Below are 12,942 nucleotides of genomic sequence, written 5' to 3'. Positions count from 1 at the left end.
CTTCGTCGTCCCAATTCGAGCTGCACGCGCAAGGAAGCGGAAAGGAAAGGGACTGTAAACGGAGCAAGACAATTTATCGTCGTGGCAATCGTGTTAATTGAGTTGACACTGCGCGTGCACGACGTTGACACTTTATGAACGACGTCGCCGTCGTCACAGGGTCACTGATGATAGATAACCTGGGAACCGCTTGCGTAGCAACGATTGGCAACGGTTTTCCGTAAAATCCAGCGACGGTTACGTTTCATTCGACGAGTTAAGAGGATGACGCAAGCAAACGTGAGTCGCAACTAGATACAGGATGGCCTTTGGGAACGACGGAAGTTCGATACGTTCGACCGTTGACAGCATCGATCGAGCGTCGATAGTTTTCTATGGGGAAGTGGGCGTCAGAGAAGGAACATGAAGCAAACGTCAGTGGAAACGTCTTTGCAGCGTAACAAGTTCCCCGTTGACGTAGAAAAAGGAAAATAATGAAAGCGTTTCGATAGAGTTAGTTTATACTTGGTTGATTATACTGACCCGAGGCAACGACTGGTAGCGGCCGTTCTCGAACAGTCTTTGCAGCCATCTGTCAGCGCATCTGCTCTGAGCGACCGATTAGATCGTCTCTCGATACCTTTTGCCATCGTGCAATTACCTTTTCGCCGTTTATCGGACGCCGCCGCGTTATACCGTGAGATTTATCGAGCCGTCGAATCGTGAATCTCTAAATAGGAAAATCGTTCACACTGTTTTCGTTTCTATCGGTGTAAAACCGATAAGCCAGCCGGATGACTTATTATAGGTGGAGCATTAATACGATGTAAAGGCTGGCGAAGGGGGATGGAATATAACTGGGAGGCAGGGGAGCGTGCGCGATGGACGAAGAAGAAGAAGATTGGTACGTGGCGAGGACGGCGTAAAAGTTACACTGCAGCAAAGTCTCAAGCTTGGTGCACCAACGCCGTGGCGAATCTGCTGGCACCTATCTGAAATGGCATCTGGATTTTTACAGACACCCGTGTCCCGCGAGTGCCGCGAGATATCGCGTATTCACGCTACGTTAGGAGGGCCTCGCTGCTTCCACGCCAGTGTCTTGCACGCTAATTACAACGTATCCGCGGCTGAGATTGAACGCGGGCGATATTTCATATAGGACAGAACGCTCTCGCTTGCGCAACAACGTCTAATAATGATTGCGAAAGCGATACGTAAGCGAGGCTCTCCGCAAGGGGATCGAGGCCGAAGAAAGTACGAGGCGGACAGCCTCGTATGTAGCGAGAAAAGGAGGAGCAGATAGTGTCACGCGATACGAAAACAGAATTATACGGGGTGTCAGCGAACTGTTGCTACAAAAGGGGCTGATTCGAGGTAGAAAAGGAAATCGAGTCGCTGTGGGCTGTAATAGCTACTATGTTCTATGAACAGAGATCACGAGAAATGTTATCTAATATTACATTACAATTATGGTAAAAATATAAAATGTTTCAAATGGGAACGAGGATGGTATTGCTTTCGTTGTTCATTCGATATGCCAAAGTACCATATAACCACAATGGTTGCATGAATATTATCTTCAAAAATAAATTGGTCGCGAAGGATTAGTTTCTAATGCTACCTATTACTCAGTGTCCAATCTTTTTCTTATCAAGCTTCCTAATACCTATAAAAAATATCCTATAAAAAAGAAGTTCTACGCATTCCACGAGTCATCTTCATACACTTGAAGTTTCATTCTAAGTACTCAAGAAACTCAACTTTTCCGCATTATTGCATCTAGGAGCACATCTTTTGTACTCCTCTGTCGCCATAATAGCTCCGGCTTGACTATTCGAGTTCGATTTGCTGTCGCAATTAAGGAATTATAGAACGTAAGCGACTCACTCGAGACAGCAAATGCACTGGGACGACGCAGTGCATACGTGAAATGGATACGCGGAATTTTCTCGCGAGAATGGAGGCGCGATCGCAATTGGTAGCGTGAGTGCCTTTCTAATTTTCGCATGGCGCAACGCGCGATTCTTCCTCTCGACGTTGCGAGTCAATTAGCATTTCTGGTTAATCGCATTCCCTCTAATCTACCTTAATTGCGATCACCTGGTAGATTCTGTGCCGCCGCTTGCGAGATCATATGATTCGTGGAGTGGTAGTCAATGCACATGGCATCTTGATGGCTGATGTGACAGGATTATTCTACTTTGCTACCGACGCGTAATGCTTACCTGTTGCGCGAGATCTGGCATAGTAGGAGAGTGATTTTTATCATAATTACACATTTGTGTTAGATAAACATTTATAGCATTATGAAATATGTAATATGTAATTTTCTGATGTTTTAGTCACGTTCCTTCTTTGTCGGACCACGTGCAATTCCGCCGACGGTTTCCTCAATTTCCTTGCTCGTTTCTGCGTTAGTCACCGTTTATGGATCTCTCGGAGGCAGTTCCCGCTCGCTGGCGAGCTTTGTCTCGATGGCTCCGCGGTTTGAAGCCGGCCCTATTATAGTCGAAGCTCCAGTTTTCTGCCGCTTATCGCGCGGCAACCATCTAAATGTCGTCGTCACGTAAGAACCATAGGGTAGATCCACTTACGACGGATGCGCGAACTCGTTTGGTGCATTGTGCAGGATAAACCTGGCCCTTGCACGAGAGCCTGATTAACTCGGCGAACGTTCTCGATATCAACAGAACAAAACTGCGTTATGGGCCTGCCGAGGCATAATCGTGGGCCCCGTTCGTGCCTGGACCCCACTTATATCGCCGATATCTCGGAACGGTCCAACCTTGATTTATCATTATGATCGTCTCGATACCGACGACACGGTCCGCGAACGCTGGGAAGCCGTCTACTTCGCCTAGACGCTTCAAGGATGCTCGCTGTTATCGTGAAAGTAGTTAACGATTGGAAATTCTAACGCGTGAAATATGCTGATTGCGTGGGTTCGAGGAGTTCAGGGGTTTCAGGTTTGACGCGAAAGCCAGGAGGAGCCATTCGTTTGTGTCCAGAGCGTTGCATCTTCAGAAAATGCTCACCCAGAAGCAGGAACATCGTGTTCCTGCCATTAGGGTTATTGCGAGCCGTGACAGAGGCATTTAGATTCAACTGGAATGCAGCCCTGTAGCTACAATAACAGGTAGACGTAAGGTAGTAAGCGGTAGGAATCTCACTTAAGGGCTCGGTCTCTCTCCGGATCTTTCCTTAGTTCTCTTTCTACCAACCATCTCCGTGATTCGTGCGATTCACTTTCTACGACAATTACAGCGATGCAGCTTTTCCGCTCCGATTGCAAAAGATAAAACGGCAGCCAGTGACACAGTTGCTGCTTCGAACTGAAATCGGCTCCAGTTTCTTTCGCAGTCTCGAACTTCGGAATTCCATCGGATGTGTATGCGCCATGCCACGATGCAAATGATGAATGCACTCAATGTAACGCGCGGGCCGCTAATTATGCAGATTGGCACCTAACGCAATGCTCGTTAATTAACCGCAATGCCCGTTTTATATATCCAGGTGGGACGGAAGGACGGCCGGGCACGGCGCCATATTGCCACACCAGAGCTGCCCACGCTCTTGCAGCAATGTCGTGTGAAATGGTCGCCCGTTTACGATTTATTGCATAACTGTACGCGAGATTGTGCGCTATGAGCAGTTCCTTGGTCAGGCTTATCTAAAAACACTTTTCGACGGCCCAATATGGTGATGTCCATCGAATGGTCTTATGTAGTCTATGCGAATCAAGTTATTTCAAAATTCAGAGTCAAACTCACGATTGACAACTCCTATGAAGCTTACGACTTAGGATCTGTCGTTATTAAGTAATCGTAATTGTTAACAATTTGGAGGAGGCGATGTATGAAAGTATTGTTAATAATATGGGTAGTGTAAATTGGTGCTAGGACCGTTACTTTATCAGAAATTTCAACTTTTCGAAGAGTATTCTTCGTTAAGTAAACCTTAACTAACTGTCAGTGTTACGTATGTCCTTTTTCTGTTTTGGCCGCGAGAGTATAAATACCCTGCGAGGTCAGCGAATGTCTCATTCGCTCCGCCGTCGTCGGAGGGTGCGGATCGTTCTGTCGATGCTCTGTCGGTTCTTGGGAGGTCCTTCTGACCCTTGCCCCCTTGTCCCTTTGCCTTTTTATCCCCTTCCTCCTTTCCTTCCTGCCCCTTTGCGCCCCCTAGTCCTCTACCTACTGTTCTATTATCCTACTATTACTCTAGCTCTCTAGATCCTTAGTCCCCTACGTTCTAGTCATTCTCGGCCATTGGTCAGCGCTTTCCTCGTTACCTGTACACTTCTATGTTTCCTTCTGGCGTTCATACATCCACCGAAGGATTTCATCAGTAAGACTTCCAATTGTTAACTATATAAGTACCTGTATTTTTTCATTATATTTTTCTATGTTGTACAGTGTCTTTCAATTGTCACTGCGTCGATCTCACAGAGTGGTCTCCTCAGAGGTTACGTTTGATAATCCAAGTCGTCCGGTCTGTCGCATGATTTATGCGGTCATTTGTCATCATTACGCGCGACCATCCAGTAAGTAGACGGATGAGTCGTTCGCCGCTCTTTAGATTTTTCAACGGCCCACACGCATGAGATTGCGTCCGCCAAAACGTTACACTTCATCGTCTGTTGTGATACTTACGCTGCATTTAATTTTACTCCACAATTTCTGAAACAAATTTTCCAAATGTCTGGACAGGATTGTTGCTCGTATTATGACCATACACGGATACTTTATCATTCTTTTATCTAGTCTCGCATTTATTCATACAACCGTTGAATTCCCCCCCGTTTCTAAATTCAATTAAACGCATACGTGATCGAAAAGGCAAATGAAGAAGAGGTTCGCGTAACAGTGGACTCGTAGCGTGGCTTGCGCGGCTCGCTTTTGTCTCTCACCTTCCATTCCAGGAACGACAGTTCGTGTTACGCCGGACGTGGTTCAGGGCGTGCCAGTCACGAGGAGGATGTCTTGGGCGCGTTTCTGACCCATGGTGCTTGCGTCCTCTCTTTTGCCAAACAATATCCGACTCGTAGATTACCGTTGTTCGATACATCCGGAGAGAATCTGCTAAATTACTAAGTCCCCATGCACGACGAAATTGAGTTGATGCCTTTGAAGACCGTCTGTCTCAGTACTCACTTGAGGCATCCAAATTCGCTTCCTTCGGTCTCAAGTATTTTAGCTTCACCTTGAACATCTCTTTTCTCCGCGATAACATCGATAAGCCCCAAAACGCTTTATTATGTCCACGATTGTTCGAGAAAGGGACAATGCCTTAAAAACCAAGAAGCTTGTCTTTGGACGACAGCGAGTCACGTGCCGAGATAAGTGCTCCTCAATTTGGAGACAATCGAATTCCTCCTCTGCATACAATTCTCGGTGTAACGGTGAGATACAACGCGTGACATCACGTACCCCTGCTGGGTGACCGAGGCGGCTTGCTAAACAGGTGGCCGTTTATTTTGTTCCTTCGCCTCTTCTCCTTCACCTTTCCATTGTCGTCCCCGTGTCACGGGCTCGGAGAAATAGAGACGTTTCCAAAGGGATCCAATCAAAATTCATTTCTTCTCTTGTTGCGACAAGCATACCTTTGAATCCCTCTATAAAATTCTGGTCAACGACGGAATCGTGGAAACACGACACTTTCCTCCTATCGTTTTACCTTCACCTATTGCTGCTAAGAGAACAGCGTAAGTAGCTGGAATGTCAGGTTTGGAAAAAATGTTTATTAAATTCCAGCGAGAGAAACGAGTACCTCGTTTATAGGCGATAGAAGGGGTAGGAATACCTTTGGCATTGAATTCCGTGATATCCCGAGTAAAGAAATGAGAAGAAAACGCGGGATTTTCTCAGGATAGAATGCCGTCAGGTTAACGGATACTCAATTGCATAGTGTTGCTATCAAAAGCGCATACCTTCTTCGCTCGCGGAGCACCAACGACCTACCTGACTGGTCGAGGCCATTAACTTTATTGTGAGAAGATATGCTAATATTCGTGCTACTTGGTAAAGTCGCTTCAGCCCAGTACACGTAAAATCGCCGTGATAACTCCTATCACCATCCTCAAATTTATTTCATACCGGTTTGTTCTTCATGATATACGAGCTGAGGATTTTATTTTCCACGGTGTTTCTACTTTGGCTATTAGTATAGATTCTAATCGCTATTGCATTTATCATATACATAACGAGTGTTAGTAAAATTGTGGGATATTTTCTTAGCCCTGGCAGAATATACGTTTGAAGATAGAAGGTGTAAACTCCCGTTATCCACGTTACGATTACCATTGTCTTTGTTGTAGAATATTAATATTAAGATTATTAATAGATACAATTGAACTCGGATTATCAGACATAGATACACATTAATTTTTCTCATTCTTCTGCTCTCTACAACCAATTCCGTGAGAACGTCCCACATTTCTGTTAACACCCACTGCAGGTATCGAGTCCCGGGCGTCATACATTGAATTTCGATTTGAGAGCGTAGGATAACGATAAATTCCGCGACTTTTCTCGCTGAGAGTTCTAACGTTACGAACGATGCGTGTGCAGCACCGTGTCCCTACCATAATTCAGGTTAGAGAAGGCGAGTCCAGCCTCCACTGTCGTTCGAAAGACCCGGGGTTGTGTTCGCGAGAGGAACAAACAGCCACCCTCGTGAGGAACGTCGATTCGCAGGCATAACGTGCGGCAAAAGCTCGCGCAGGGTTTTAATTACTTTAGACAAATTCGAAACCGGAGACTCTCGCGACGCTGGTGGCCCTCTCGTGTTACCTTGGCTCGAAGACTTGCGCTTGTTAGGCCCTCGCCACGCGGTGGTATGTACCGGCACGCTGCTGTACGGACACGTTGACTGGTTTATTTGGTGGTATCTTAAGTCTCTGCCTGCTGGCGGAATTGAAAATCGAGGACTTACGGTTGTATGCAAGCCTCAGCCGGCCCCGTTGTCCCTGGATCATGTTGCCTGATAAATCGCTCTTCGATCACTCGTCTCGTTTAATCGATTCTGGGGACTGTTGTTGGTATCGTTCATTGACACCTGTACACAGGATGTTTGAAAAATATCACGATTGATACTATATGTATCGTAACACATCGTTTGTTTAATTCAAAACATGTTCCCTCGGCATTGATACACCACTGGGGACTGTCAACCAAGGCGCGGAGAGACTTCTGAAGATCTGCTTTCAGCGTCGCCTCGAGTATCCTTGTCACGACTGCTGGTACGGTTGGAATGTCATCGTGACACCTCCCTTTTATCGGAATCTCAAGTTTTGGGAATGTTAAACACTTGCAGAATTCAATATTATTTTTCTTCTGACCAAAAAATGACCTATGGTGCTACTGCAAAACACAGGTGTGTTAAGTAGAACCATATTGTAGATACTCGACGCAACCAGATACAGGACGCAATAATTACACCAGATGCGCCGTTCATAGCAGAGCTGCGACCAACTAATACTTTTATATGACGTAATAGATCAGAATTTAGAGACATAACGCAAGATCCTGCAGACATATGGCTCGAGCTCATCTCGCGCAGAAGTAGGGTGATGTTACCTCTTAGCATATAGCGCAACGATTACTCTCGCGTTACGTTTGACCTTCCTACACAGGTAAATGACTTTTCTCCTTTCAGGCGAGCAGCGTTCAGCTTCTGCGCGTAAATTGATAAAGATTTACGCAACGTTCTAGCAAAGTCCTGAATCGCCCGAGGGGAAATGGACACGAAGCAGTTTCACGGATAGCTGGCAAGTTTCCTCGTACCTTTGTTTACTCGTTCCCTTCGGGCAAAGTCACTCGTTCACTTTCAAATATGCAAATCACCGTGCACACGTTATGCGTCAGTGCACAGAGGAATTTCGAGCGGAAGGACTTCGTATGAAGTACGTTACCTTGTTGCAACGATATAATTAACAGTACATATTCGATAAGTACACCATTCGCTGTAATTGCAGGCTCAGTTTGCTCAGTATTTTATTTCATACGCTGCTTCCCGTACGATTTAGGCGATTCACAGCTCGTATCATCTTCCTGAGTGTCTGGAAGCTTCTGCTTTGGAAGATTCCTGGTGGGCAATGAAACTACTCTGAATTTTATCTATTTCAATTACATAACATGATACTTTAATGTTTTGACTATCTAATACACTGCTACTGGTTATCAGATTCTTCACACGTGGAGTGTTATATGTCTTTAAAACTGAGATTTACTCACTCCCGAGCACCTTTCTTCAACAAGTGAACTTTTCACTCTTCAGTTCGCTGACCCTTTTACCAATTCTCTAATCCCCAGTTACTGCGACACAAGAAGGTGGCAACCCTATTCGAAACTAAAGGTAAAACGCGACCTGTAGGTCCTGGGGGTCGTAAAGTAGCCAGCAAACAGGGGCTCGGCTTGTTCTACGACTTCTATTTGTAGGTGTTGTCCTGGCGTTGCATGCACCCGACGTGCATTATGGTGCAACGCCACCGTCCAGGCAACTTACTGCCCCATCGTTACTTATTGGCTGGCCGTTGTTGCCGCCATCGCAGTTCCATCCCCTTGGTCCCATCTGCAACGAAGATCCAGCAGATAAACGGCCAAGGAATCCGAGATATCCGTCTTAAATAGTGGCCCACGATTTGTAGAGGGGAAAGTTAATAGCATTTGCATCCCCGCGATCGGATACGTCCCCTGCTGGGTTCGGTTCGCGCCCGAAGCAAATAATCCAGAATCGGTCGATCGAAAGCCTTCTCGACGAAAACCAATGAGACAATAATATAATACCCAAAGCGCAGCGTCGTGACGGTTCGTGTTCTGCAAGATGTTCGCGTGCTTTGGATACCGAGTTCTCGGCTCCCCTTGCGCTTCATTCCCTCGTGGAGTAATCAAACAAGTCCCGCGGCAGTGTTCCCTCCGCTAACAAATTACACTTGAATCGTCCCGATTTTTGTCCAACCAGTCCCTTCGAGCTTGGAATTTCGCACGATTCCTCGACGATTCGAAGGATACTCGTCCCTCGCAAGGACGAGCCGAGACGATGCGTCTCTGCCACATGCCGCGGGTCGATCTGTCTTGTAATTTACCAGCCTCTCCGAGGCTATGATAGCAAAGCCTTCTGATAACAGCGGGCCGTCACTCTCCCTTAAGAGATTCCCCGATTGACGTCGGTTTGCCGCTTGCACCGTGAATGGCAGATCAATGGCGCCAACGCGACACGATGCATCGAGTCACCGTCATTAAATCATTCATTTCGCGCCTCCGCGTCGATCTCTTAGCAAGTCCCCTGCTTTTATTCTGTTTCCCGTCGCTGATCAGGGAATTTATCGCTGCTCAACGATTTCGAGATATTTTCGACAATGACCACTGAAAGCCACGACTGTTTCAACATGTAATTGATTTATTCTTTACGGCTACTGATACAGCTATTTTATCGCTGAACATTACTCAATACACAAATCGCATATGCAAACGAGATGGTCGTTTGAAAGTCGCAATGTGTCATCAACCTAGAAAAGACCGATACTCGGCGAAGAACGCATAAATGAATCATCATAGAAATTGTTGCATAAGTATGCACCATGACTTCATCGTACTCATTATATTTAATGAAGAAAGAACGCAAGTTTGCATTCGCACCTGATGGAATTCAAAGCAGGAGAAATGGCTCGCGGGGTAGCCGACTGGATTTCTCCTGACTGCAGGCTGACCGAATTATTTACGTCAGCGCGAAATCATTTAGAAGCGATTAAGTCGCCGCGGGGCCGACGTAACGGTACAGCTGCATTGTCTTCTCGGGTGTTTTCTTCTCATAGTCGAAGAAGGAGTTCAATGCGGTCGAACAGCTTCGCCTTCGGCCACGTTCGCTGCAGTAGATCGTATCTATCGGTGACCTTGCGGTGTGGCCGACATGTAACGCGAGATCCGTGTCCCATATGCGGGTGTAACATATTTTACTTGACGCGGCTTGTAGTCGAAAGGACACGTATATCGAAGACCTCGCGGTGTTTCCTCCGCGGCAAGGTGAGGCGTAGCCTTCGATACTGTGCATCGACGCATCAAATGTCCGATCCACCTGAATTAACGCGTCCAAGTTTCGCGTTTCAATGTGTCCACTACTCTAAGTGAGGCCACTTGGCCCAGAAATACAACCGTCGAATAAATTACGAAGCCGAGTTGAAAGAGAAGCGGTAGAGAATGTGAGAAGAAAATAGAAGAAGACATAGAGAGGACAACAGACCATATTGGTAGAGTCTAGAAAAAGTATATTCTCAAAATAGCCTTTAACACGCAAGCAAAGCTGGATAAGAGCTCATTTTTCCCAAGGACGCAGAACCATAAGCATCGTCAACAGATATTCATAAGACACTCTGCAGTGGTAAACAAAACATTATAGAATCTGGAAGGAGCGACACATCACAAGAAATATAAGAAGTTCAATTTTTATCTGAATGAATTTATTTTGCCCAATATGGAGATACTTCTAACAAGTTAACCACTTAATCCATCAAGACGTGTACAAGCTGACGGGTTAATTAATGGCAACCATATAAATTCGGCATCATCGAGCTCTGTCTTCGCAGAATTTGAATTGTAAATTGCACTTTGCCGATTATCGATCTCGAACAGCATTTGCTCGCGTTAACCTCGAAGACCTTGCAATGAAAGTGGTCCGATTGACGTGAGGCTGCCGAACCAAAATATCTTTCCCCGAACCGACCTTCGAGAAAGATCATGTGTAAGGATTATCGTGATTTAACCTCACGCGGATTACACGGCATACAAAAGTAAAGGATACCAGCGCTGTAATTTACATCTCAGACGACGCTAATGCCCGCGAAAGTTAAGAATTTTGGAATCTGACTTCTCTTGCGAGAAATTCGATATCGGTGAAACCGTGTTGTGCTGCATCGAGTATTTGGTGATTCCACTTCGCTGCACGTTTTCGTTGTTCTTCTTTGAACTCAGGGGTTTCTGTTACAGCGCACAAAAAGCATCAATATCCACTTCTTCGGTTTCGTACTACAGGCGTGAAGATTTCTTGCTGACTTCGCTGCGACGTCAGAACAAAATCGTACGAAGGATGAGAAAATTAATTTATTGGATCGCTGGTACGAGTACTAAGCCAGTTGGAAACCGATCAACCCCTGAACCATTGTCATCGTAAATCTAGATCAGCGCGTCTGACTTGTGCAACGGGTTCATTATACTCCTCGAGCATTTTGGGTCAGACGAAAAGTGCTAAATAAAGAGGAATACGTCCAAAACTGTTCGCTCGACTTGTTACCTTGGGCTCTCTACAATGAAGGCAACACAGATTGTGTCATTACGTCATTTTCAGGTACGTGATCGTACCCCTTGCTTCACTAGAAGAAAACATACATATCTTGCAGCCATAAATACACATGTACGCATAATCGCCTCGTTCAAGGCTCGAAACCTTTCGTGCGAAAAGGCAATGACCCCCTCCCCCCCTGTTCATTCTCGAACACGAGATTCTCCTTTTTAGATTCCCTTTGTCCGCCTGCCGACGTGTACCTCGTCGAGATTCAGGAGATGAAGGAGTAGAAGGACGAGGAGGAGATGGTCTCTGAAAAAAGTTTCAGGTTCGTCCCGTGTAGAGAAACGCGAGAACACGAGACTCGAGGGAAAGGAGCTAGGATGGATGGCCTTCTGGGGGTCCCAGGATCCCTGTTTACTCAAAGCCCACGATAACCGAAAGTAAACGCGGTTCCGATCGTTGGCGTGGCATGGATCACGGAATACGTGGATCGTGAGTCGTGGTCGATCGTCGAGGATCCGCGCAACGGTTTCAATTGACCCCGACCTCGGTCGGTGAATTCATAAATTACAGATTCAACCCCTGCTGGCATCTCCTACGATTTCACGCGATCGGCAGCGCACAATCGGCGAACCGCGATCACGTATAGACTGCCTGTGGCGTGTTAACCCGTCGCAGGTTCCGCTAGGATTCTCTGAATCTTCAAGACACTCTTCTGCCTCGGTTTCAACTCGTATTATAACGGGCTGTCCTCGACCGATACTCTGGTAATGGTTTCGTAGCTACTTTGCCGAATCTAAAGGAAGAAATCGAGACTTTGATCGGCGAGAAGAAAATAGCATAAAGCAACTAGACGGCAGAATATTTCCTGATCGAGCGTGTAAGCGTGCGAACTGAAGCGAGGTAACGGTTCGACGCGCGAATCGTCGAGTCAACAGGACTGCAACGAGATAAGAGGAAAAATGAAACGTCATTCTGCAAATGCCATTACGTAGGAACGGAGATTTCCTGAACCGTTTCCAATAGCAATAAACTGCAGGAAGAACTGGGTGTGCGCGGACCAGCCGCGCATTTATAGCGTCCTGACCGTAAACGTGGGCAGCCTTTGTCCGACTAACTGTACTTTTGCTCATTCTTCCCATCTCGCCTCCCTACGCTACACGATAAACATTACTCTTACTCTTATTCTGTTTTCCTTGCCTGTCGCGTGGAAACGCTCTCTAGTTCGTGCCTCGTCGACCAGCATCTAAAGGTGTATCATAGCGGAATCGTGGACTCCTTAATGTGTTAGACTTTTAAAGTGTCATAGGCCTCTGAATCGTGGGCAGATAAATAGAGTGCCTGTTCTGCAGTTTTACAGTTTTACGTACAAATACGTACTTCTACGAATACAGAATTTCCTCATGTTATACTCGCTAAGTTTCGCAACATATTCTCAATATTATTTTATTAAGAAAATTCAATAGCCATCCTTGAGAAAGGTTTATATTCGAAAGCTATTTCTCTGATTTATTCCACTGATCGGCGATAAAGGAACGCAGAGCCTTAGAAACAACGATACTATCTAAGAATTCTCATCAAGTTCTCGCGGTAGCTCAAGGCGGAACGCAGTCACACGCGAAGATGTAGCGTGGCTGTAGGTCGGTAGGTAGGTAGGTAGATAGGTAGGTAGGAATCGTCGCG

This window comes from Calliopsis andreniformis, chromosome 9 (genome assembly GCF_051401765.1).
Source record: "Calliopsis andreniformis isolate RMS-2024a chromosome 9, iyCalAndr_principal, whole genome shotgun sequence".
NCBI classification, from domain to species: Eukaryota; Metazoa; Arthropoda; class Insecta; order Hymenoptera; family Andrenidae; genus Calliopsis; species Calliopsis andreniformis.
The sequence above is the reverse complement of the archived record's forward strand: the minus strand, read 5'-3'. Positions refer to the sequence as shown.